Genomic DNA, 26,746 nt, shown 5'->3' on the forward strand with positions numbered 1-26,746 from the left:
AAAAGTGGCAGCTGTTTGGAATCCTGATAAATATAAGCTCTTATTGATCTGATGGAAATAGAGGATCCCAGTGCTAGGCAGTATTTAGCTTCTTGTCTACAGCGCGTCACTGGTGGCCTTGCATGGGGATAGATTTCCATTCTCATACTCTGGATTTGATTTCATCTTTAACCTTTGCAGCTGAGTTTCCTTGACCTCGGAGTGTGGCTGTGATTTCCTGAATTTGTTACATTTTGCTTTACATGGTTTCTTTCTCAATTTCCTTTTTTATTTGTGACAGGGAGCGGGGACATCCTTCTGGCCATCTTTTAGTTCCTGCATCCGGTGCATCTTTTCTGGGGATATATTCTTACTAGACTGACAGTCCTTAAGTCAAGCATGCAGTGAGGGTGTTAAGGTAAGTCTCCCCCTATTAAAGCTGTCTGCCCGGACATTCCACACTTCTTCCTGCTTTACCCTATTGACTTCACACAAATCCAATTCAAGCTAACCATTATGCACCCCAGCCAAGTCTCTCTGCACCCACCCAGTAAACCCTGGACTGTGGCTCCTGGAGATTGGCATCCCTTTCTGGTTTGGGTGGTGGTGCTTTGAAACAAAAGGATTCTGAAGAACAATGTTCTATTTTCTCATGTGGTGCTTCACCCCAATATTGTGTTTTCCACTCCGTGGCTTAATTCCTTTTTGGAGTTTTCTTTGGGGATAGAGATGAAGCTCCAGCTCAAAATCCTGAGGTGCTGTTTAAGTCTTCTGGTTCCAAGAAAAGTGCTGCTGTTATTCTGAGTAGTTTTGATACAACCAAATCAAAGTGAAGATTTGAAATGGCTTTTCTGAAAGCCTGAGCTGAAGTCATCAATTATTCTGCACAGTGATTCTTTCTGATAGTGAAACCGTACCTCTTTGCTGCAATGAGGGAAAGTGAAAGTTAAAAATAAAAAGAAACATTTAAATCTTGGCTGTTGAGAAGCTCAGATAGACATCAAGGCCAGTCGATAGAGACTCCTATCAATTAGACTTCCACGGTTATCATCCCATATTGGCTTATTAGCAACTGCTTGGGCTCAGGGTTCCAGGATTAAGAATGTGAAAGGCCAGGTTGGGGGGGGGGGGGGGGATACAAGGAATTAGCAACCTGTGAAAAGCCAGGTCTGGGGGGAAAATCCAGGAAAAGCCTTGATGCCACCATCAGCCTGTCCCCATATGCAGGAAGCTGGGGACAGGCTCTGGGATTCTTGTGGGAGGAAAATGTCTACAGTGAGAAGGTTGGAAGTTTTCCCTGGTTTACCCCGTTATTTGAGTCGGAAAGTGTTGATTTCACACCGCGCTGAGTGTTTTCCCCGCAGCTTCTTAGTGGGTGTATTCTATGTTCAGAAAAAGGAGCAGTTAACGAAAGCAGTAGTGGGGGCCCTCAACGGCCTGGCAGGCCTGTGACTTTGCAGATCCCAAGGTGCCCTCTAGGAAGGGGGGTGGGCAGCTCAGGAGCTCCAGCCTAGAGACTGCAGACGGAGCTTCTGGCTAGGTCCCTCCTCGGCATATCGCAGGCGGGAACAATTTTTGGTTCCTTTGCTGCTGGGTTGGGAAAACAAGCCCGTGGTTGCCAGTAAGGTTTGGAATCTGCCTGCCAGATAAGGGAATGTCTGTGAAGACTATTTTCCCTCTTGGGAGGCAAAACACAGATGGGGGAGTTCGGAGTCTTACAGCATTCAGCTGCTACATTGATGGTAGGAATTCTACAGTGTGGATGCTCATGATATCTGAAGGCCAGGTTTAACATAGCTGCCGAGGGCCTCTGGTAGGGAGTTGGTAGTGCTGGCTGTTGAGAGAGCAAGTGTATTGGCTTGTTCCAGAACATTCCATACTCTGGGCTTCTTGAGGTGGGAAAAGAAGCACTGCCTTCTTTTGACTCCCTTTGGGATGGGTTGAGATTGGAAGAGAAGCAAGAATGAGCACAAGAGTGCCCCCTACACTGTAGACAGACAAGGAAGGAATGTCATGGGCTTCTCCTGTGAGAGACACATATGATGCCTAGCCTGAGCATCATGCACACTGTACATACAGCAGGCAGTGGTTTGCGGCTCGTCAGGTTTCCCAGCACTGAGACACATATTTGGCAGCTAGTCACTGGGCTAAACTTTGGGCTTCCTGGAACATAAAGGACAATCATTAATATCCCTGCTCATATGCAGGAGACATGTTCAATAACCCAATACTCATTCTGCTCTTCCTACATGTATGTGTCTATGAGTTTAGTTTATGAGTTTGACCCAGAAAAAGAGTGGCAATAACTAATATGAAGATAAAACAATCCTAGCAGTGTATATTCATAAATGCTATGTAAATGAGATTTCATGGGCAGGGGACTGAGGTATGTGAGGTCTATGGGGTAGCCCATAAGCAGGCATGAGAATATTTTTCTAGATGGGAAATGCACACCTTTGGATGACTTAGGGAGGGGGTGTCATGTGACCTGGAAGTAAGATGAAAACTTTACTTCTAAGAACAAATTCTTACCCTCTGGGAAGCTAGGTATAAGAGACAGGAGTCAGGAAAACAAAGGATATATGGGTGCCTCTCTGTCAGTTTCTTGTTGAATTTCAGTCCCAGAACACAGTCTCCCCAAGCCCTGCAGTTGGAAACCTCCCCAGAGGCCTGAGCTGAGAAGAGCTGACAACAAGTGAGAGGAGAGGTCCTGATGTGGCCCTAAGCTATTCTGAGAGCCTGGATATCCATGCAGGGGACTCTCCTGACTCCCACCTTTGCAGTTCTGTGAAAAGGACACTTGGTGAAGTCTTTTTTCCCCTGGTATTTATTTTGATGGAAAGAAACCCTAAGCTTCTGGAAGAACCACTTGTTCTTGCTCATCTTGTGTCTCTCCTCAGACTTGACCTTGGCCTCTCATCTAGCCTTGCATTTCAGAGCTGGGTCTTTGAAAACATCCTTATCAATGATATCTTTGTTCAGGGAGATATCCACAGAGTACCTTTTGAACATGCAGTTACTGTAGTTATAAACTCACACATACAAAAAAAATCTTGATCTTTGATCTCTTCTCTGTTTCCTTCTTGCCCATGGTGGCTGTCACTTTGAGGGGATAGTGATCAATTGCTGCCACCAGCACATGGTTATAGGGACTGCCTGAGTCCAATATGAATATTCCTCAGGATGAGGGCTTTGCATCCAGCCAGGACATGAGCTTTCCCATTTTGACAGTAAGCAGCAGGTCCATAGCAGAAAAAAAATGCATGAAGCCTTATGTAACTGATGTTTAGACCAGGACTGCTGGCAACCACCTACAACTCCACAGCACCCAGGAGGCTGAGGCAGGAGCATCAGAAATCCTCAACCCACCTGGCTGCAGAGTGAGTGGTTGCCCAGTCTGGGCAATTTAGAGAACTTGTTTCAAAATAAAAAGTCAAAAGTCCAGTTGTGGTACACAAGTCCAGCTGTGTTAGTACACAAGTCCAGCTGTGTTAGTACACAAGTCCAGCTGTGATAATGCACAAGTCCAGCTGTAATAGTATACAAGTCCAGCTGTGGTAGTACACAAGTCTATCTGCAGTAGTACACAATTCCAGCCACAATAGTATACAAATCCAGCTTTGGTAGTATACACAAGTCCAGCTGCGTAGTATACAAGTCCAGTTCTGTAATCCCAACTCTTAAGCTGAAGCAGGAGGATCTTGAGTCCAGGGTCAACCTAGACACTTAGCAAGGCTATCTCTAAAAATTTTAAAGTAAATAAGTAATAAAATGGGTGGAAGCATGGCTCAATTTGTCTATCATGTGTCTAATCCTGAGTACTGCAAAAACATACCAATAAAATAAAATAAAACAGAAAAGTTAAGAAATACACTGCAATGACCATGTGTCACTACAACATGGGCATCCAGAGAATACCTTTCTCTTTTGTTATTGTTGTTGTTGTTTGTTTTTTTGAGACAGAGTTTCTCTGTGTAGTTTTGGTGCCTGTCCTGGATCTTGCTCTGTAGACCAGGCTAGCCTTGAACTCACAGAGATCCGCCTGGCTCTGCTTCCCAGGTGCTGGGATTAAAGGTGTGCGCTACCACCGCCCAGCCATCAGAGAATACCTCTCTAAAGAGGGCAGACAGTCTCAAGTCCACAGTCCATCCCTCATGAAGTCCCCCATGATCAGGCCATGAGGGCAAGGACCATCCAGAGGAAATGGTACTCATAACCCCTAGGACCTCCATTCCACTGCTTCCCACTCTCAGCTCCTATTACCTGATCTCCCTGTGGGCAAAAGTTGGACTGTCCTGTTCAATGTTTCAGTGCTTTTAAAAGATTGGTCTCCAAAATCATCAAGAACTACCATCAGACTGCGCCTTCCCATCTATAATGGCTTGAATCTGAACTGTCCCCACAGGCTCAGGCATTGAGTACTTGGCCTCCAGCTGGTCACACTGGTCTAGGTGATGGGAATCAGAGGAGGTGGCAGGGCTCTGGGAACCACAAATATGCTGAACTCAGAGGCTGGCCCTGCTGTGGCTCTACTGACCCCAAGTCATCCTTTCCACAGTAGTCATTACCTTTGTTGACTACTACACGGTGGTACTTTGGGGGTGGAGAAGAGAGGTGGAGATTGAAGTTTCTATGTAAAATTGATAAAGTGTACACATGGGGGCATGCTTTGTGTTCCATTGGAAGTTTGCCAGAATACTTTGGAACTCATGGAGGTAAGGGTTGCTTGTAACTCCTTTGTAGACAAGGAGTGAAGGAATAGAGTTCTGATTTCTCCAGGGAGAGCAGGCAGAGGGAAAGTTACTGATGTCTAAGAGCTCCTTGAGATTATCTCAATCCACATGGAGTCCCTAGCAGACAGACCTCATCATTTACTTTCACTTTCTGGGCTTGGAAACTGAGGTTGTGGAAGTTAATCTGTCTGCCTCAGGAAGCATATCTAGCAGGTGGCATTATACCCCTAATTTTCTTTCCTCATCACTGTGACCCAATTCTTGACATAAACAATTTAAAGCATGGAGGATTGTGTTGGCTCATGATTTCAGAGGGCTCAGTCTGTGGCCCCTTGACCTCAAACACTCAGGCAGAGCATCATGGTGGCAGGAGCATGTAGTAGAGGACAGAAGTTTGTGTCATAGTGAACAGGAAGTAGAACACACAAGACCGGAAGAAGGCCAAGGCATGATGTTCTTAAGGGTCTAACTCTAGTGACTCACTTCCTTTAGCTAGACCCCATCTCTGAGGACTGTGCCACTAGCTGTTAGCTAAGCAGTCAACATGATACGAACCTGTGCAGATGGTTCAGATTCAAGCCATAGCAGCTAGGAAGGCCAGAGTCTGACTGTAGCTCTTGCCAACTTAGAAGGATCATTTAGAAGCACTGGGAACAACATGGTCAAGACAGTCTGAGTTCTGGACCACAGGGAGCTCATATTACAGGAGTTGAAAGTAGGAATCAGAAGCAGGGCAAACTGTGGATAAGATGATGTCAGATGGACAGACGCTGTAAAAAAAAAATGCAAGACGGAAAACAGGGTGGGGCACCCTATTTAAGCATGGCTTTGTAAGGCCGTGGTAAATTTGGATTTTTTTCTTTTCTTCTTCTTCTTCTTCTTCTTCTTCTTCTTCTTCTTCTTCTTCTTCTTCTTCTTCTTCTTCTTCTTCTTCTTTTGTTGTTTTTGAGACAGGGTTTCTCTGTGTAGCTTTGCGCCTTTCCTGGAACTCACTCTGTAGCCCAGGCTGGCCTTGAACTCACAGAGATCCGCCTCCTGAGTGCTGGGAATAAAGGCGTGGGCCACCACTGCCCGGCAAGTGAATTTTTTCTATTTGTTCGTTTGTCCTTAGTTGTTTTGTTTTGAGGTGCTGTTAAATAAACCCTATAGCCTTGCAACTGCTAAACACACCATTTAGCACTACACCCCAGGTTCTTCCTTTCCTGCTTGCTGCTTTCAACCAAAGAAAGCATCTTGAAAAACAGGCCATCCCAGGTGTGGAGATTCTCCTAGATAACTGAATTAGAATTAGCCTTGCAATGGCTTCTGGTGATCTGGTCACTGTGTTCTGGTTTCCCCTGGAGGGATGCCTGATGGCTGGTCCAAGCTGGCAGCTGGCCCTGGGAGGAACCCACTGTGTACACATTAGCAGAATTAGCATGCCCTGGACAGCCCTGTGAGCCAGTGGTGGGTGCTTGGACAGAGTAGTCCCTCTAACCCCAGATCCTTGGATTGGCCGAGATCCCCGGGGAGAAGACACTGGTGCTGTACATATGCCATCTTGGCATTCAAGAAGGAGGCGAGGGAATTTGGTGAGTTCCAGGCAGCCTGGACTGCATAATGAAACCCCAATCAAGAAATAAAAAGGGGCTTCGTAAGATGGCTTAGTGGTTAAGGGCACTAGTTGTTCAGCCTGATGACCTGAGGAGTTTGGACTTCCAGATCTATATAGTGGAGTAAAGAACTTACTCCCCAAAGGTGTTCTCTGACTTACACACACACACACACACACACACACACACACACACACACACACACACACAAGAATTTTTAAAAAATTAAAATTAAAACCAGAGTCTCTGGTCTTGTCAGTAGTGTAGTTTAGATCTGGTACCTTTGGATAGTGCAGTCTGTCACAGGCAGACTTTTCAGGCTCACCCATAGGCCCATGGAATCATAGGGTTCGTAGCAGCCTTTGTGATCCAACTCCTCATCTCATCCATGAGGTGGCTGAGGCCCAGAGGAGGTGAGGGGCTTGCCTAGGATTATAAGACGTCATTGACAAAGTCAGAACCCCAGCCCCCACCCCATGTGTTTCTGCCCCGTCACATTCTCACATGAGCACAGCAAGCTACACCCCATGCAGCTCCAGACAAGCTGGGACCACTGTTGTCTTAAAGGAAGCATTTCTTGGGAGTGGGGGGGCATGTCTTCTGTGTTGCCGTAGCTGTCACGGTACCTCTGAGTGGTAAGCAGTGGTTGCTGACCTTTCCAGTGACCACTTTCCAGTATTATCAGTTGCCATTATTGGAATTTGTTGCACTTGGTTTAAGCAGCACTGATATGACACACCTGCCTATCTTTCCATATTTTATGTCCTTGCCAAACCCACGCCTGTGAGGTCTGATTCTGCTAACCTCCAGAACATGATTATAGATATTTCATTTTTCCCCTCCTTACTGCTAGCAACCAGTTTACATCTTCTTAAAAAAGTTTCTGCGAAATGGACCTGGTGGTACAGGCCTGTAATCTGGGCGCTTGGGAGGCTGAGGGGAGAAAGAGAGTTAAGGCCAGCTTGAGCCTCATAGCAAGACTATTTCAAAAAACAAGTGAGGGGACAAACAAAAACCTTGAGCAAAAAATAGCATGTGGACCAGATGGGGCCGCAGTCCATGCTCAGCGGTGGGCACAGGGGGTCTCAAACAGAAGGTGCCATATAAGGACTGGCCAGCGTTGACCTCAGTCACTGGATGTGATGGCCCCGATTAGGAAGCACAGATAGCACATGGGAAGAAACAAGCATGGGCAGCCAGTCCCACACTGACAGCTGGATATGGAAGTGCACGCTGGTTGGAGGCAATGGCTCTGACAACAGCAGCTACCAGCAGAGGAGGGGTGGCTCTGGAAAACAAGGAGGTCAGGTGGCCCTGTGTGAGGCTGCTGGAAGCCACCTTCCTCTCTGTCACCCCAACACCTGAGGCATGAGTGCCTGCATGTCACTGTGGGTGATTGCTGGGGTGAGACTTGGCTCTTGTCGCTGTGAGAACCAAGTGATGGGAGGACCCCCTCTATACTCCACAGGGAGAGCTGCCTGGGCAGGTACTTTCCTTTTCGGAAACTTCAAGGTTCCTATAAGTGGCTGATGCACGTTTTTTGTTTTTTGTTTTTTGTTGTTTTTTTTTTTTTCCTCAGTAGTATTTAGCAGATGTTTCCTGATCCTCTATCTTGGGGGCCTGAAGTTTTCCCTGGGCTCACATTGACCTGGAAGGACAATATGCTCACTTCCTTATGTCCTACCATTTCCTGGCTCCTCAAACCTGCTCCTTCCTTCAAAAAGGTCCAATGTCCTCAACTTCCCTGGGATAAGCCATGAGTCAGAGACAAGGAAGTAGCCTAGCATATGGATGGGGGATGAGATTGCACACCTACCTGAGGGACTTGAGTATTTTCTCCGATGCCAGGAAGTGGCATCCAGGTATTTTGGGGAAGAGGCTTCCTTGCATCTTGCCTGCACTTCCTATTGGCCCCTTTACCTGCTAAAGTCATTTCTGCACAGTCCCTTCATCTGGTCCACATATAACATGGAGTTTCTGTGTGTGTAATATTATTTGTTTTTATTTCTGTAATCCCTTTATTGTTTGCACAACTGCTGTCAGACTGTTGCCTGAAAGTATCACAGGATAATTGCAGAACGCCTGCATAAGTAATTTCTTACGAAATCGGGCCTTGTCTGCATATAAAATTGTTTTTCGTTGCGGCATACATGGCCTTCATTATACAGAGGCTGTTTACAGGGTGGGGGGCGCACCTTGCCCACAGGCCCTGAGATGGGAAGGTCTGGTACTGGAGAATAATGAAATATGATCATTATTCTTTTTTTTTTTTTTTTAAGTGATATGACATTTCTAGAAGGTGACAGACAGACTGAGGCTGTCAGGAAGAGCCCAGCCTGGGCAGGAGGGAGGCATCTGCCCATATGAGGAATGCTGGGTTGACTGGTGTTGCTGGGGAAGGAAGGACCACTCACTCCTCCTGGGCTCGCACTGGGCATCTCTTCCGACCGCATTTCTGCGATATTAATGGTGTGTGGTAGTGAAAGAAATGTGTTTTATTCTCGAGTCTAACCCTGCTGTTATCAAAGTAACTTCCAGCTTATTAGCGACAAAGGACTTTTCTCCTCTCGGCTGCCCTGTTCGCCAGGGCTTCCTGAATTAAACTGCTGTTTCCTGTCCTTTATATGCATGACCACATCTGGGTAGCCTGCTCACAGCCCCGCTGCTTAATAACAATCACCTTCCCTTTCAGTCTCTGCTGATTGTTTCTAATTCACTCTGACAGATAGTGCCTGACAACTTGCTGGCTTCTCCCTCCCTCCGTGACCTGAAGTTACTCACGGCACTTATATAGTCTGTCATTTTTAATATTTGATTTCATTTTAAGTTATGTGTTTTACTGAGAAGATGAAACAAAAAAGAAAGAAAGAAAAAAGAAAAGAAAGGGAAAAAAGAAGAGGAGAGGAAGAGGGGGGTTGTCTTATAACAGAACACAAGTTTAACCCTTCTTGCCCCACGGACCTGTTTCTTCTTCCTGGGACAGGCTAAGCAGAGGCTACATTTTCTCTCCTTCCTTCTGGCTTTTATGTTTTTCCTTTTCCTTACTTTTCTTGTTTATTTTGATTTTTTGAAGCAGATCTTACTCTGTGGCTCAGGTTGGCCTTGAATTCATCCTCCTCCTGCCTCAGCCTCCCAAAGTACTGGGATTATAGGTGTGTGCCCCCACATTCCCAACAGTTTCATGTTATAGTCTTTCCTTTCAATGGTGCTTGATGGTCTTGGGGTTCACTGTGATGCTCTCCAATCTATACACTGGAACACCTCCTTTTTGGGGGTGTTGCTTTGGAGTGATGGTACAGTAGAGGGACTGGGGGATGCCTAAAAGATCAGCTTTGGTAAAAATGTCAAATGTGGAATGAACAGTCTTTTTGGAAATGATTCTTTTTGTACCAGCAGATAGGACAGAGAAATGTCAACTCTCTCTGGGTTGGAGATGGGCCACTTAGTGTGAAATCTTCCACAGAGTGGGACCAGGTGGGCAGCAGGGTCGAAGCCTAAATTCCCTTTATGTTTTGTCTCAACCCACCTGTCATCAAAGACCTTGTGCCACAAGCATCCTCAAAAGCTGCATAGGCATCCCCTGTCACTTCAAGGCCCACCTCATCCATGATGACTGGCTTTGTTTGTCATGAGACAAAAGCTCCTGTGTCCCTTTTGGCCCTTCAGAGGTTGAAGCTGTGAGGCTGTGCATTAGGTCAGCTCTGCAACTGGCCACCACCAAATAAAGAGGCCATTTCACCCGTAGGGCCTGGCTTCTGATGCTGGATGCCTATCTGTGTGTCTGTCCCCCACAGCAGGCCAGGCAAAGAAGTATAGGAAAGGGCATCTGGATTGGACCTTAGCTAAAGAACTTTCAACTTCCCTAATTGTCTAGACGTGAGTGCCGTGATGTAACTGCCCTTTGATTGCACTCTCCCCAGGCCTGAGGGCTGTCCCTGCCAGGGGTCTGCACCACTGCTCCACATCAAGTGTTCCTCTGACCACCTGGAGTAATAATGATGGGTCAGTCCCAGGGACAGGCAGGCTTTATTGGTGACCTCAGGGAGACGAGGCTTGCTTTCCAGATCCATCTTGCTAGAACAGCCTACTTCAGGCTGTGTAGCACAGGTAGGGTCCTTGGAAAGGCTTCAGTGATATAGCACCAGACTTGGACACAAAAGAATTTCACAACAACATGTTCTAGCTAGGCCTGAGACCTTAGGTCCAGAGCAGGTCAGTCACTCACAACAGGGCTTCCTCACCATGGATTCATTTCCCAAGCCTGTTCCTTCTAGAACCTTGGATCCACTGTCCCTGAGCATTGAGGCTAAGCTGAGGAATTAGCAGCCAAGTGAAGACACTTTCTATCATTTCCCCTTTCTTTTTCTGAATGGGGTAGAAAAGGCCAGGAAATGATCTGTTTTAATCATTTTGTGGTGATGCTTGGATATTTCATAAATTACTGTCTTGGTTTTGAGACATCCTAATTAAAATTTAAAAGAGGATTATCCATAAGAAATCAGGTACACACAGGCTGTTGGCTTTCAGCTGTCCTCCCAGAATGAAAGCCTGCAAATGCATCAGTGAGTGACCTGTTAGAGGCAGATGGCATGGCTTCTCTCTTCATTCAACTGTGTGGTCTTTATGGGGAAGGAAGATAGGCTAAGAGTATAGAAAAAGGCAAAGAAGAAGATCTTTCCTTCTATATTTCTAACCTCCCATGGTGCACCAAGTCTTCCCTCATGAGTGTATATGACATGGACTCCTGGAACCCTTGGCAATGATGTTCTTATCTGCCTGGCTGGTCTTTAATATTTGCCCCAGCTTTGTGAGATATGAGGCCAGGGGCTCTCAGGAGGACATTCATTGTAAGATTTGGAAGATGGTTGTGTATTGGGATTTAACCTCCAGCAAGGGACAAATTATGCTTTTCTGCCTCCTTTCCCAAATGGACCACTGGTTTCTCGTTGGCTCCTGAAGTCAAATAAAGGCTTTGACTTAGTATTGCTCCACAGGCTTCTACTTATTACTTAGTGGGCTGGGCAGAGCCTTGGAGTCCTAGGCTGACCATGGAGGGTCAGCATATGGACTTATCATGGTGACACAATGCTGACAGGAAAAGATTGAGGGAAGAAGAATTTAACTTTATGTTTCTTTTATTCATTCTTCTTAGAGACTGTGATTTGATCACAATATTTCTCCCTTCCTTTTCTTCCTTCCAAATCCTCCATATAACCCTCCCGGCACTCCTCCAAGTTTCTATCAATTGTTTTTTCCATCAATTGTTATTACATGCATATATGCACTTGTATATTCATATATGATAATCCTGAATGTAACCAGTTAAGTCTATGTAATGTTACTTTTATGTATGTTTTTGGCCTGGCCATTGGGTACTGGACAATTGGTATGCTCTTCCCTGGGGAGTGCATCCTCTCCTGCTTTCAGCTTTACTGTTTGCCTGTAGTTCTTTGTGAAGGACTGAGGCCTTGCGAGCTTTTCCCCATGCAGTTTGGCTTGCATGTTGGTGTCTTCATTAAGCTCCCACTTAGGCAGTCATGTTGGTGAGACTTCACCTTCTGATATTACTAGAAGACACAATCTCACACAAAGTCCTACTCCTTCTCCCACAGTGCTCCCTGAGCTCAGATGTGGGAGTGTTGCTGGAACTGGGTTCCACAACTCTGCATTTTGATTGGTTGTGGTTTTCTGTAGTGGTCTCTATCTGTTGCAAAAAGGAGTTTCCTTGATGAGGGGTGAAGGCTACACATATTTGTAGGTACGAGGGCAAATGTTTACAGACTGTTGTTAGGGATTGTATATTCTTGTTCATAAGGTTGCAGTTCCTCATGCCAGGGAAGGCAGGGCAGCGGAAGCAGCATGGTTCTGGTTATGAGAGCTTACTGCTCAGCAAAACAGGAAGCCAGTTGCTTAGGCAAGAACTGGGGTTGGACTAGAACCCTTCAGGCCCCTCCTCTAGGTCCTGCATCCACCAGTTAGGCCTCATGTCCAAAATGTCCCACAACATCCTGAAACAGTGCCACCCTCTGGAGACCAAGTGTTGAAACACATGTGCCCACAGGGGACATTTCACTCAGAACATGTGTACTTCCTAGTTTGTCTTTCTGCCAGCACCCCCACCAAGGGTGGGGGAGCAGTAAGTATTCCAAGTTTTCTATGGAGTCACCACAGCAGCATCTCTATCCATTTAGATTCATATAGATCTGAAAGACCCTTAGTGACATCATTTTTGACCCCTTGACCTTTCCCAGAATGCATTCCATAAGTAGGGCTATAAATTGATGTGGTGCCAAGCCTGTCCCTGAGAATTCTTTGACTGAGCTTTAGAGGAAGCCACCTACAGAAGTAAGGCAAGTCCTTCTTCAAGGGAAATATGTAGGGTCTTGCTATTCTCTCCGACACCAACTGAGGCCGAAGAGCTACACTGCAGAAGGGAGGAGCCACACAGAAAGCCATGTCATAGGAGTGACTGACATCACTCAAGGGATGAAAACGAGACTCATCAAGTCCAAGGCAAGAGGAGAGATTGGTTCACCAGAGCAAGGGGAAGAGGACTAAGATGTTGGCTAATACTAGATAGAAACAGTAACTGCTGTGGCTTGTCTCATGCCACTTACAAAGCAGTCATTTAAAAAGGCAGAAACCTGAGTAGTTGTGACATTCAGAGCATGATGGGAGGAGGTGGCATTGGAACAGGATCTACGTCTATCAGGAAGATTCTCACTGATAGACATAGGTGAAAGAAGTGTGATGTTGCTTGAAGGAGGCAGGGCTTATTCAGGCACATAATTGTCCCTGTCAGAAGGGTGGATAATGGGTCACCCCAACTAGAAGCAATGGACAAGAACCTTATAAATACCAGGGTCAGGACTGATGGGCCAGGGAAGGATTCTGGGGCTATATTTGGAACTTGGAGTACAGGAAACGGGAAAGCAGGCACAAGAAAATTTGTGGGTGGAAGCCTGGTAGTGAGAGGTGCAAGGTGCGTTTAGGAGGAGGCATCTGTGATGGAACTGAATCCAAGCACTCAGTAACAAGAGGGCCATTTGCCTCACTGGAGCCTGGAAAGTGGAGATGGCCGTCTTCAGAAGCTGATACTGTCTTTGCTCACAGTGCCCATGGGAAGAAAGAGGCAGTGCAGGGTAATTTTGATTTGGGATGTCCAAGCCTGCCCCTGGGGCTTTGTTACAAGCAGCCAGTCTTCCGATGATCTCGGGTCAGGCCTATGAGCTGCACTTGGCAACTGGCTTTTACAATAATAAGAATAAAATGATTGCTCTTTAGAAAACAAAACCCACATTTATATTCATTGGGGTCCTCTGTGTTTTTTTTCTTCCCACACATATACAAAAGATGCACTCTGGGTGAGACAAGGGGCTGATGTATGCCAATGTCAAGAGCAGGCAAGGACAGTGAAACAATTGACAGATTCATCCATTCTGCTTTAATTTGGGTTCCCAGGGTGGGAAGTTAGTTTGTTCAACTCTCTGTGTCCTGCCTTGCTCACAGTGTGAACCTGTTGACTAAGCTTGGCTTCCTGGTTAGAGGGTCAAGCCCTATGGCTTTTAAACATGCTTATATGAAATCCAAACACTCGTGGTCACTGGCCATCTGAAGTCAAGACTCAACTTATGAAACGAACACGTAATTTTCTTGTTTATTTGGGGTATAAATAGAGTCCATTCGTTTTAAAATTTTTCTTCCAGATAAGGACTTTGGCCAGCATTGGGCCTTTAGATTCTCTCTCTCTCTCTCTCTCTCTCTCTCTCTCTCTCTCTCTCTCTCTCTCTCTCTCTCTCTCTCCCTCCCTCCTTCCCTCCCTCTCTCCCTCCCCTCTCCTCTCCCTCTCTCTTTTTAAATTGAGCTTTTTATTGCATTTATTTATTTATTTATTTATTTATTTATTTATTTATTTATTTATTTTATGACAGGATCTCATGGTGTAGCCCCAGTTGGTTCTGAACTGACAGTCCTGGTGTGTCCGACTCTCTCTGGGTGTGGGATGTGAACAAGCACCACCACCCCTGGCTTCTTCCCCATGGTTTCCTTCTTTTCTCATTCCTAGCCCTCTCCCTTTTCTCTCTCTCCCCCCTCTATGTCTATCATTTGACTGTCTTTCTCTTTTTCTCCCTATCCCCTTCTCTCTCTATCCTCTTCAAGCAGAAGAAATTGCTGAAGCCAGCACAGCTGTTCTAGTATCAAGACCAGCCCATGTCACTGTTGAGACAGGATCTCATATAGCCTAGCAGCAGATTCACAGAGCAGTTTTAGAGTTTCTTGCCTTTACCTAGAGAGGACTGGGTTTTCAGGCATGCACCTCCACACCCAGCTTTACGTAATGGTGAGGATGGACCCAAGGCTTCATGCCTGCTAGGCAAGTACTCTACAAACTCGGCTACATGCCTGGCAGTCCCAAGTCACTCTTTCTTGCCCATTTGCTTTGGCAGATGGAGCTACCTTCCCAGGGAGGGCACTGCATACTTGTATAGATCTTTGCTACTCTACAGCTGTGTGGCTGTCCATGAAAAGCTCACATCACCTTAGAGAGATTGTTTAAGGTCCAGATCCAGATTAGCAAAGCCTCCTGGGACGGAGAGCCTTCCTAGCCCTTCGTGGGGCCCAGTTCACAGCTGAAAGTGGTTCATCGGCTGTGTGTCCCTCTCCTGTCTTTCTCACTTCATCTGATTTGTATGATATCATGCAGCACCTGCTCTTAGATACGGAATTATTTTTTGGGAAGACATTTTCCTTTTATGAAATATTGTATTTAGCTTTATTCTAAAAATAATATCTATGCACTTTGGTTTGATGGGACAAATAAATGCTTTTTCATTTTAAACATTTGCAAAATTATATACCCAAGTAAGTATGAATTTGACTTTTTCCGTGGGTTCCCTAAAGTCACCAAGTGTGTAAGTAGCAGTGAAGCACCTTTAGGGACCATAGTGTGGCCCTACTTGGCATGCTTGTGCCCTGCTGGGACCTTAGGGTAGAGCTCATTAGTCCCCAAGCCACTGCCTCCTGCTACGCTGCAGAGGCTTCACTGCCCCTCAGCGCTGGCAGGTTGTTCTCTGCCCTCACAGCCTCTCTCTTAGAGTCCCCAGTGATGAGTTATTCTTGTGTGGTTGGTCATATCTGACAGGGCTGTGAACCTCAGGGAGCCATGCTTTCTGATGGTTCCATCATTTTCCTTTCTAGATTGCCAGTATCTTGGCTGTTTTTTTTTTTTTTTTAAATCTTGCTTTATTCGTTGTTTTTAGCTGGAGCCTTACTATGTAGCTCAGACTGTCCTCACTCACCATCCCAGCGTCTCAGGCTCTTTAGTGCTGGGATTATAAGTATGTGGCACTCTGCCTGGATATACTGCAAGCCTCTTGAGAGCAGGTCTCCTGATCTTCTATGCCTCACTGACTAAGCCAGCTGTTGGTCTGTCATCTATCATCCATATCTATATGTATAACTGTCACCTGTAAATCTATGTCTGTATGGATCTATCTTCTGTGTATCCATAGATTTGTAGATCCACGTATCTATCACATATTTACTATGTGTCATCTATCACCTATCTATCTATCTATCTGTCTGTCTGTCTATCTATCTATCTATGTATCATCTATCTGTCTATCTATCTGTCTATCTATCTATCTATCTATCTATCTATCTATCTATCATCTATCTATCTATCTCCATTGATATATCTACCTATCATCTATCTATCAATTTCTATTGATTTATCTACCTATTATCTATGCATGTATAATGTGATTAAATCACTACCAATCCACAAAAATAGCTTAATGATTATAGGAATTTATTGGGGGTAACTCACAATACAGGAAATTTACAATACAAGGGGATAAGGATTATAGCAGAATCCCGGAAAGGTGAGGCATGGTCCAGTGCTGTTCTCCCGAGCACTCTGCCTTGATCCGCACTAGCGTCCAAGACCATGAGGTAACAAAGAGAAGAGAGAGCATATATATGTACATCCCTGGTCTTAAGGGTCCCCATCCATGCCAAGCTCAATTGGCAGGTACCTAGCAGCTACCTGCTGCCTCACTAGGGGTGGTGATTCAGGGCATAGCACAGACAACCACCCACTACATATGTATGTATGTATGTATGTATGTATGTATGTATGTATGTATCTGACCTCTATCTGTCTGTTTGTTTGTCTGTGTATCTATGTATCTATCTATCTGTCCATCTATCATGTTATTATTTATTTATCTCTTATTCATCATCTATCCATTTCCTATCAATCTATCTACTACTCATCTATCTGTCATCTCTGTCTATCTTTTTATAAGGTACAACTGACATCATAGTTAGAGGAGACAGATGATATATCCACTGACAATGAAACCAGAAACCCATCAGTAGGGACAGATGTCGGTCGTAGGGTCATTAAAACAGGGGACAGGATCTGAGGTAGAAGAACCTAAGGCAGTGTTTGGAAAGACACCTCTGGAGTGTGTTGTGGCATTAGGTCTGCATACCCTGAGTGGGGCTACACCTGGACAGAGAACATAGTTCATGGGAGATCCAAGAGTCAGGTATAAGCTGGATGAATTTGAGTTGCAGAGAGAAAAATTCACAGAAAAGGATGAAATTTGTTTCTATACTTGACAAGGTTCCACTTGTTCATTTCTAACTTCCTCAAGGCTTTCCCGTGTATGGCATTTTGCCTCTCACCTTTTGAAGGCCCACGTCACATACCTTCTTGTGGCAAGGTTCAGAAGCAGCTCTGCTCCCTTTTCCGCCAGGTTGGAAGGCTGAGGGGATCTTAACACACGACGAAGCCAGCACTGACATGCTAATATTTCATTTTAATCTTGAGTGCCAGGTTACTTTCGAAATGAAGTGTCTCAGGCAAGGCTCTAACTTACATGAAATAAAAGAGTTTAATGCTAATTAAATATCATCTGACTACTGAAGCTGTATTTATTGATGGTCTAAAAGAACAGCATCAAGGTGGATGGGCTGGGAACCCATCTATAATAACAATGCATCTTTGGTCCTGGGGCTTACACGTGTGTACACACACAATAAAGCCATGGACAATGGGATGGGGGCATGCAAGGGATTTTTTTTTTCCTGCTTTCCCACTAGGTAGAGAGACCATCTTTACTATTCATTTGATTCAGGAGGTCTGGGTGTGTAGCTCATGTTGTCTGTGTAACCAACCTAGGGGAAATTCACATGATGCTGGTCCAGCACAATGGGTTACTGGAGTAGAGTAGACTGTATGGGCAAGCTCTGACCTTACTTCTGGCATCACTGACCTCAACTGATGGCCTTTCAACTCCAATATCCCCCTTTCCTCATTTTCCTCCTGTCTTTCTCCTGGCCCTTTCCAATGCTTCCTCCTATCTCAGCTTTGATGACCACTGTCTCAGGCTAAGGACATTGATCCTCATGGCTACTAATTTCTTCATGCTGGGTTTGACCTTTTCTCTGCTATCATTTCCCTCTTTGGGTTGTCTCAGCCTCATGCTTGGTCTCCTGATCCAGTCTTTGGGCAACTGTAGGATACAGTCTCTTCCCTTTCTCTTCTTCTCATCCCTTCAGGATCTATAGATGTTTCTGGGGGATGGTGTGGGAATGGATATGGAGGGAGCATGTGCTTTCTCACTCTGTATAAGGGTTATACTTGGAGCAGAGCTAGTTATTGAGGTGGGTTGTGGGGTGGGGACTGGAGCATGGAGTCACATTATTCTTCTCCAGCTTCCTTTTGGGATGGCTTCTCTTGACTGTATCTTCATTTCCTCTCATCATTATGGCCTCAGAATTGTGTCAGTGATGGCTGGAACCTCTGGAAATCTCCCATCCTTGAAAGGGGTTGTGACCACTGATAACTTCTCCTTGGTGGTCCCTTGAGACTGCAAGTCCAATGTCACCACGATGTCTAATCTTTCCCAAGCAAGGACAGGAATTTGAGGTTCCACACAAAATTCCATAATTTCACCACTTGTATGTATTTCTCCTATAAGTCAAACTGAGCAAATTTGGCCTCCAAGTGTAGATTCCAGGACATACCCACTATGGAACAAGGCCATGGATTCGGTAGGGGAAGAGCAGCCATGTTGGAAGGAGTAACACTGGGTAAAACGGGGTTCTGAACAGCTCTCTCTGTTGGTGAAGGACAGTGTAATGTAACAAGCTTTGAAGACTCAGAACCCATTCTGTAGGAGTAGGCCCTGATGTGGCTCCCAGCCTTCAGGAAAAACACATTCATCTAGACCAGCTTGTCTGCAGCCTACCTATAATTAGCTTTTGAGATTTCTAAATGAACTGCCTAATGGGTAAATTTAGCAAACTTATTGTGAGGTGTTACCCAATCCTCTTCCTCCAACTGTCCACACAGACTCCTGCACCACCTCGCTAGCTTTTGCTATTTGCAACTGAAGCCTCTCTTGGCGCTGTCTGGCAGCCACACAGACATCCCATTTATGTGATCTATAATGAGTTTATTAGTGTCTCGCTGCCTTGTTGCTATTAAGTTTTATCAGTTTCGGATTCAAGAGCCCAAGGTTAAATTTTCAATAGAGTTTTCGCAAAGTTTAAGTGGGATTAAGATTGTTAAAAATAAGTCCAAAGTGTAGAAGTCCATAGTCGGCTACCCAGGTCCATGGGCTTACTTATGCACACTAAAGGAGTTCGAGTTCTTAGAAATGTACCACTTGCAGGATGGCAGGCCAGGCCTTCCGTTCCGTACGAGTGTCAAGGCTCAGGCCAAGGCTGTGCCATTGCACACTGACCTGCCTATGCTGGGCTTGGCGCTGCCAGTGTCCCAGGGTATGGTGTAGCTGGCTGCGGCTTTGACCTGGTAAATAAACATTTGAAAGGGAGAGGACAAATGCTTCCACAGAGTACAAAGGAATGACTTACGATATTATTTTCTCCCCGCTTTCATAAGATAAGCGGGTTGTCCTCTGAAAATAGCGTGCCTGTAATTGAATATTATTTACCTGGATCCCTTCTATAATTCTTGAGCAATTTTTTTTGAGCGAAACCAATTCAGAAATTTCTTCAGTGGCTTTAATCAGAATTAAGTGGCTCTACTTTTTAGGTTAAGAGAAAAACCCCCGTAATAGGCTGAGCTGTTATTATAGAAAGTTTATTATTATTGGTATGTAAGCTAGCTGGGGGCCTAAGCACAGAGCAGTTGGATAATTTAGTCAGCTCTTGGATCCAATTAAAAAAAATCTATGTTGTGTCCACAGTGGGGGGACGGCCATGGTGGAAGCACTCTCCCCTCTGTGGTGACACACCTGTGGCATCCTCACAGCTAGAGAGGCGGGTTTGGGATGTGGAATGTTCTAAATCCTCTCATTACTGCCTCATGGAAGCCAGACACTTCAAGCAGCTCCCCATTTATCTGAGATTACCAGTTAAAGTCCTTAAAAAGAATATTGGAGTGTTCTTCAGCAATGGTGACAGTGTGGCTGTGATTAGGGCTCTGCTCGACTTTTGGGGGAGACCTTCTTTTCTAAAATTTGTAATTCTGGTTGGGTGGCATTTGGGCTGAGGTATGAGGTCTTCCTCTAAATGTTGTACCTAAATGTATCAATAAAGGTGCATTTATAGATATTTGAAATAAAACTCCAGGGTGTTTTTATTCTTTGGGGAAGCAATGTACCATAAACATTTTGAGCATGAGCCAACAAGCTTTCCCCAACTGTGACTGCAAATTACTATAGGATGTATAGATTGCTGGTGGGACACTGTTTGAGGAAGCTTGTATTTTATAGACTGTCACTTTCATGCACAATCCAGGCAAAAGAGAGAGAGAGGAAAAAAAAAAACTAATTTAGACAGCAGACAGTATTCTCTCCGATGTGGAGCATGAAAAAATTATATTTACAAAAAATCAGCTCTGAATATTTTTTATTTAATCATTATTACATCAATCATTAATATCAATACTTAATAACAAGCTGATAATGTAGCCAGTAGGTGAAACAGCTATTAAAAAGTGTAAAAAAATGATTAATCAGGGACGGGGGTATTAATGTTCTCCAATTATTTAATGATAAGTACATATTTTTGAAAGTGTTTGTTTTTAATAATCGACTGGAATATTAGTTTGCAAAAATGTAATTGCTTCTTAATTTCACATCTTTGGTTCTTTGTGCCGGGTACAAAGGTAGTATATTTCTGTAGTTATTGTTCGCAACACTCCCTGTAAAAAATCACGTTCATTTCAAGAAGCTGTTATGGTATTGATTCTGGTAAAGACTTCCATTAACTGACCAATCTAAATCTCATAAGTGATGTCAGAGTAGTTATGCATTCTCCTGGTTCAAGTATTCAGCCATTACGTTAGAATGCAGGCAGTGTCTGAATATGGCTGTTAAATTATTTCTAAATACCGAACCAGAAGAGCTTAACAGTTCTGCAGTTTGAGACTGACACAGAAATGACAATCTGCCACCTCTTTGTTTTTTAAATATTAACGTTGTATTGGGATAGTATTTTTGGAGTAAAAACCTGTGGCACCAGAGGATAAGTGACATAAACAAAGGCAGCTGGGCTTCATGAAATAATGGAACAATAAGGCCCTTGCAGCCGCTCTCATCACTCCAGTATGTTAATTAGCATTCTGTTGTGGCCGCAACACTGAAAACATGTAATCTGTATTGGTGTACAGTACAGCTGTGAACACGCATTCTTTTTTGTGAGTCCCTGGAGTTAGCCTTGCCATTGGCATATGCATTTGGGCCAAAAGTCAAGCCATCACCACTAAAATAGCACACTATAGCGGCAAAATGTCATTTGTCTTTTCTTATTTTTTTTTCTTCCCTCAATGCCACATGCTCTCTCTAGTGATGTAATCCAGTCTCGCTGCATCTGCCTCTCTGCTCTATTTTTTGCAGAAGGATGGTGGGTGGGATGGTGTGTGTATGTGAGAGAGAGAGAGAGAGAGGGGAGGGGGTTTAAAGACTATGGTCCCCAAAAGCCAATTTGAAAATTCAATGCTTTTTCTTTGCATGATTTATTTAAAAATGTACACCTATGAATGCACACACAAACACACCACACACAGGTATGTTTTTAGTTTCTGTAAATTTGCAGATCTTTCTTATGTGTCATGGAACATGCTGGGGGAGAGAAGGCCTACAGGACAATGAGACCTGAGGAATGGAATCTCAGGAAACTTTATCACTTATATTCAAAGTATGGTACATCATCCTCATCCGTTTAATAGCCATTTGGGATGGAATCTGTTCATCCCATTTTACAGCTGGTGAAACTAAAGCTGAAGCAAGTACAAAATGGGACCTGCTTGCAGAGCCCATAGGGTCAGCTCTATAGGCAGAGGGAGAAGCAGCTGGCCATTCAGAGGGATGAAGTAGGAACCAAGGAGCAGAGGCAGCAGAGGGGCTGCCTGGGGCTGGGACATGCCCTTCCACTCACAGGTGGTACTGTAGCAACTGGACCCTGACATCTTTCGGGTGCCAGCATTGGAGCAGGGAGGCCTGGCATGAGCCTGCAGAAGGCAGCTTCAGCATTTTTATCACAGGAGCTGCATCCACAGCCAGCAGTCTGCTCAGATTTTCACCTGCTAGAGTTTGGCATAAAAAGTGAAAACGGCTCCACTGGCTCAAGTCCCCCTGTTCTCAGTCAGTCAGCTTGCATGAGTGCAGACATGCTTAGCACACACGTGCCAAGGTATGCGAGTGTGGTCTCCACACCCAGAAAACACTTCCATTTCCCCCACGAAGTCTTTATCTCTTTACAAAATAAATTTTGATCAGTGGTTAGATTGTCTGGCTCTTTGAAGTCCTTTTCTACTTTTCTGGTGGGGATCGTCTGGAAGTTAAAACTTTCCCCACCCATCAGGCTCTTTCCTCTCTCTCTCATGTGATCTGACAACAATACCAAAGGAGAGGGAAAACACACACACACACACACACACACACACACACACACACACACAAAAGAAATAAAAAGAAAAAAAATGAAAACAACAAAACCGAAACCAAACCTACCTGGTTTTGAAGTCACTCTCAGACACCTTGGACCAAGTCGCTTGTCTCTTTCTGAAAGATGAGGTTAGGTGCTCTAGAGTTTTCTTTTTATCCAACTCAAACTGCATTGGAAAATTACCCCCTACCACATAGAATAAACAGCTTGTGGGTCATAGTGCTGATCCAATTTGGTTCTGTTCTGACTGTGGAGGAATCAGATCCTCTGACAATCCACCTGGGAGTACCTAGGTTAAAGGTTAATGGAACTTTTTTTTTTTTTTTGAACTCTACCAGAGCAGAATTCTTCTCACTCAGGCTCTGGGGCCTTCTAAGATCTCAGTTGCTGTCTGTCATTCCTCTGGCCTTCCCTGGTGAGGCTGACGCTGTGGTTTCTTTTTTCCTAGAAATCCACACACCCTCCATTGGTTAATGGCTCTTTAAATATTGAAATGCCTGGCAACACAAAACAAAATAAAAATAAAGCGCAGCCTGTCAAAGAAATAAGAACAACAGCAACAAAAATGTTGGTATCTCTTAGAATTTGTCTTCCTGGCCGTAAAAGTATATAATTAATAGGAGAATTTTCTTCCAGATGTGGCTGTACTATAATAGGGCCTTATAAACGCTACAGAAAGAAAAATTGCTGGGAAGGAAGGCGTCCTCAATGAGAGCACACCTGGGCCTGACAAAGATTGCATTTAGGGACTGCTGTGCCTATCACAACGCAGAGAACGACCAAGTCCAGGGAGCAGCTGGAGAGAAAGCCCTGCAAATCTGCATGCAAATAGCAGCATATTGTTAACTTAATCAGATGCCTAGGAAAAGATGCGCCAGAACGCCTAGGATGATCTACGCACACTCAAGGCAGGCGCTGCCATGGGGCAGCAGTGGGGCATTGGGACAGCCGGCCTGAGTAAGGTGTACCCCTCCCAGCCGGGGCTGCCACCCCCACCCTGCAAGGCCTACAGCTCCTGTAACACGCAGTGACCCCTTTTCTCTTTGGAAAGACAGACACCACCTACTGTATAGTTAGGTCAGATGGAAGCCTCATTATTTTTTTTTTAATTATGGTATAGGTACGGTGTTATTTCGCCCGACTACGCAACTCCAATTAAACAATATTTCTGCTTAAATATCCGGGCACATGAAGATATGAAATACAGCCCTGGAAATCTATAAAGAGAGAATTTTTTCATTATTAAAAATAAGCAAGTAGTTGTCTATAGATTGAAGTACTGGGCATAAATAATACCTTGAGAAGTGTAAGACACCTGTTATATTTACATTTTATTAATAGTAATGAAATATATATTATATATTTCCTCCATCTTTCAGTCTAGCACCATAAAAAAATAAAAAGTAATACTATTTAATCACCCACAGCTTAATAGTGCCTTAGTTGTTTACTGCCAGTGTACTAATTGTTCTGTACTAATGTGTTTTTCTGTGATATCCAGTAGTGCTAAGAGAACGGAGATCTATAACCAATTAAATATAGTGTTTTGTATGTTAAAAATATATCTGGGGAGGCTAGAAAAGGAACAGAAGCCGCCCTTAAGCAAGGCGCGTTGGCACCGTGTCGGCGCCCAGCAGAAGGTGCCCGCACTGCCTCTTTTGCGCAGAGACAAAGGGGGTAATTTTTTTGGCAAGAAAACAAACCCCAAGAAAACACAACAAACTGAGTGTTTCCTTTTTTTTTTTTTCCCATCCCCCCCCTCCTGCTACTCCTCAGGCTGTTTCTGGTCTCTTTCCGAATCAGGGAGAGGTGGGTTGCGGAGCCAGGCAAGGGTAGCAGCCCCACCACACTGAGCCCCCTGCAGGTCCTTCGGGGGTGTGGGGGGGGAGGGAGGCTGGCCCCAGGCCCGGCGGGGTTCCACAGCGTAAGCCGGAAAAGCGCCCCATTCACACGCTGGCGGCCTCGGGCACAGGGTTAATTGAGGATCATTGTTGGTTCCAACAGGAGCCGGGTGCCGGGGGTGGGGGTGTTTGTGTGTAGGGGCGCAGCCCTTGCAGAGAGAGCAAGGTGATGATGGGGAAACTGGACACAATAGCTTTCATCGCAATTACCAAAGACCCTGAGAGTAACCGGAAAAACGCCGCCCAGGTCCGGAATATGTGCGGGCCAGCTCACAGTGCACACACACTCACACAAACACGCGCGCGCACGCACACACACTCACTCTCACACGCACTCGCTGGCGCGGCGCCCGGTGGCTCCCGGTGGCGCTCTGTGGCAAGGCGGCCGCGCGATCTCAAGCTGCCCTCACCCGCCGCCCTCCCGCCGCCTGCCAGCGGGCCCCAGCCCGCGCCCGGGCCCCGCCGAGCGGCCGCACTTCACCTTACGGAGGGGGAGATAATGAGATCAATTAGAGGCGCCGTCACCGCGCCGAGACAGCTGCTGGTGCATAGTAATCACTGCGGGGGCTCCCAGCTACCTGCGCGCCATCGTTGCACCGCAAGTCCCTCCCTGTTCCGCACTGCTTAGCCTTGTGCCCTCCTGTCACCTTCTCCTGGAAGTCACCTCTTAGATGGCCTGTAATGTCCAAGAGCAAGGCCGTGCTTGCAGTGTGACAGTGTGTGGACGTGAATATGCACACCGGTATGGATGCCAGGGAGAATCTGCCCCTGTGACTGTTGGTGTGTGCTCCTGGATGCTGGCATCCTGTGCATTTGCACTGGTGGCCTACAGGATTGTAGGTGTGTGTGTGTGTGTGTGTGTGTGTGTGTGTGTGTAGATGAGCTTAATGGTATGCACAGAACTCCCTCCCCTACACCTGTGCTTTATGAGGTTTGTTTTTGTAGGTAGCTTAGGAGAAAGCTGCATGTGTTTCATGAGCCCGTGTATGTGTCTCTGTGTGTACATGAATAGAAGTATGTGTGTGGGTCCATGCACATGCCAGGTGGGTACCACACCCCTCTCCTTCCAGCAGCTCTATGGTGCTCAATTATTTCTTTGAAGGCCAGTTGTTACTGACAGAATACCAAGTTTTCCATGTGACTGTGATTCACAACTTGGACACTCTCCCCATACTCCTGCCATTTTTTTTTTTTTCCCACTGTCTATCATGGTTTCTAATCCAGATCACTGCTATGTCTCCTCAGGTCTGGGGATTTGTCCTTGTGGCTTCTGCCTAATTCTACACTTCAGAAGGGTCTGGTTTCATAGGCAGTGTGAGCACCCATCTGAGCACTGTGTGCCCTCATTCACCACTGGACAGGAGAGGAGGAGGCTGTGAAGGGCCAGCAAGTCTTCTCAGATAAAGGACAGCACATCATTTCCACCTCAGCTACTCCTTAGCCCTTCAATGTGTTCAGGTTAGCCATTAAGAGTGTTTCTTAGCCGGGCGGTGGTGGTACACGCCTTTAATCCCAGCACTCAGGAGGCAGAGGCAGGCGGATCTCTGTGAGTTGGAGGCCAGCCTGGGCTACCAAGTGAGTCCCCGGAAAGGTGCAAAGCTACACAGAGAAACCCTGTCTCGAAAAAAAAAAAAAAAGAGTGTTTCTTGTCCTCGACAGTGGTTGAGCAGGACCAGGGCTCAGAAAACAAAATTGATAAGGGTCAAAAGGCAGGTAGGCCTACTACAATAGTCCTCCTGACCCATGGAGGATATGTGGAGATCTCCCTATCCAGTGATACCCCATAAGCTGCATAGTGCCAACTTATATATAAGTGCCTTTACTTACATAACTATGTTTTATTCCAAAATTAGGCATAATCAGAGACTGAGGAGGGCTGGATAGCTTGTAAAGGATGAATATGCTGGCCTGGTTAGGGCAGAGCAGGATGGAGCAAATGAGAGGTGATTTAAAACTTACTAATGGTTTACTTATGGAATTTCCCATTTAATATTTTCAGGCCAATTTCTGAGTAACAGAAATCTTGGAAAGCACAACCTGGTATAATGTAAAGTGTGGAGGCAGCTAACTCCAGGCAACTCAACTGCTCTTCCCTTAGTCCTCAGGGACCACTATACCCACCCAGTGTCCCCTTGCAATCACTCGTGGGTTGTCTAGCTGTATTTCCCTATGGTACCCACTGAGGATTTTCATGTGTTCATCTGACTTCTGCTTCTCTCATCATGATACATGTGCTTTACAAGGCCAGAACCTTGCTGTTATGTCACTAAGTACCTAGCTCCTGGCATGGTGCTAGGCACAGAGTGATCCCTGTGTAAATGGCCAACACATACTTGAGGCATCTACTACTACCTGGCTGCCCTAAGGACTCCTAATCCAGTGACAGAGAGCGTACTGAGGGCAAGGCCATACACGGGGTATGGATTGAGTATCCTGAGGTAGGGACCCAGGAAAGGGATAGAGGATCTCTGAGATACTGTAACCAAGAGATGTGTCCCAACACTGGGCAGAGACATGAAGAAGAATGTATGACTGAGGTGTAGGAAGAGCCCAGGCAGGAGGGAGCAGTGGACTTTCCCACCAGTCTGCAGGCTCCTTGAAATCAGGGGAC

General features: G+C 45.5%; 1 protein-coding gene across 10 annotated transcripts in view; it reads left to right on the forward strand.

Annotated features, from left to right (window-relative positions):
* The window catches only part of Znf536 (zinc finger protein 536), a 460,757-nt gene that overhangs the window by 119,861 nt on the left and 314,150 nt on the right, over positions 1–26,746 (forward strand). For all 10 annotated transcript variants that reach the window (XM_028877735.2, XM_028877746.2, XM_028877737.2 and 7 more), the window contains one exon: positions 281–397. The gene's annotated coding sequence lies outside the window, so the exon portion shown is untranslated. The remainder of the gene's footprint in view (positions 1–280; positions 398–26,746) is intronic.

The sequence above is a fragment of the Peromyscus leucopus genome, chromosome 1 (genome assembly GCF_004664715.2).
Source record: "Peromyscus leucopus breed LL Stock chromosome 1, UCI_PerLeu_2.1, whole genome shotgun sequence".
NCBI classification, from domain to species: domain Eukaryota; kingdom Metazoa; phylum Chordata; class Mammalia; order Rodentia; family Cricetidae; genus Peromyscus; species Peromyscus leucopus.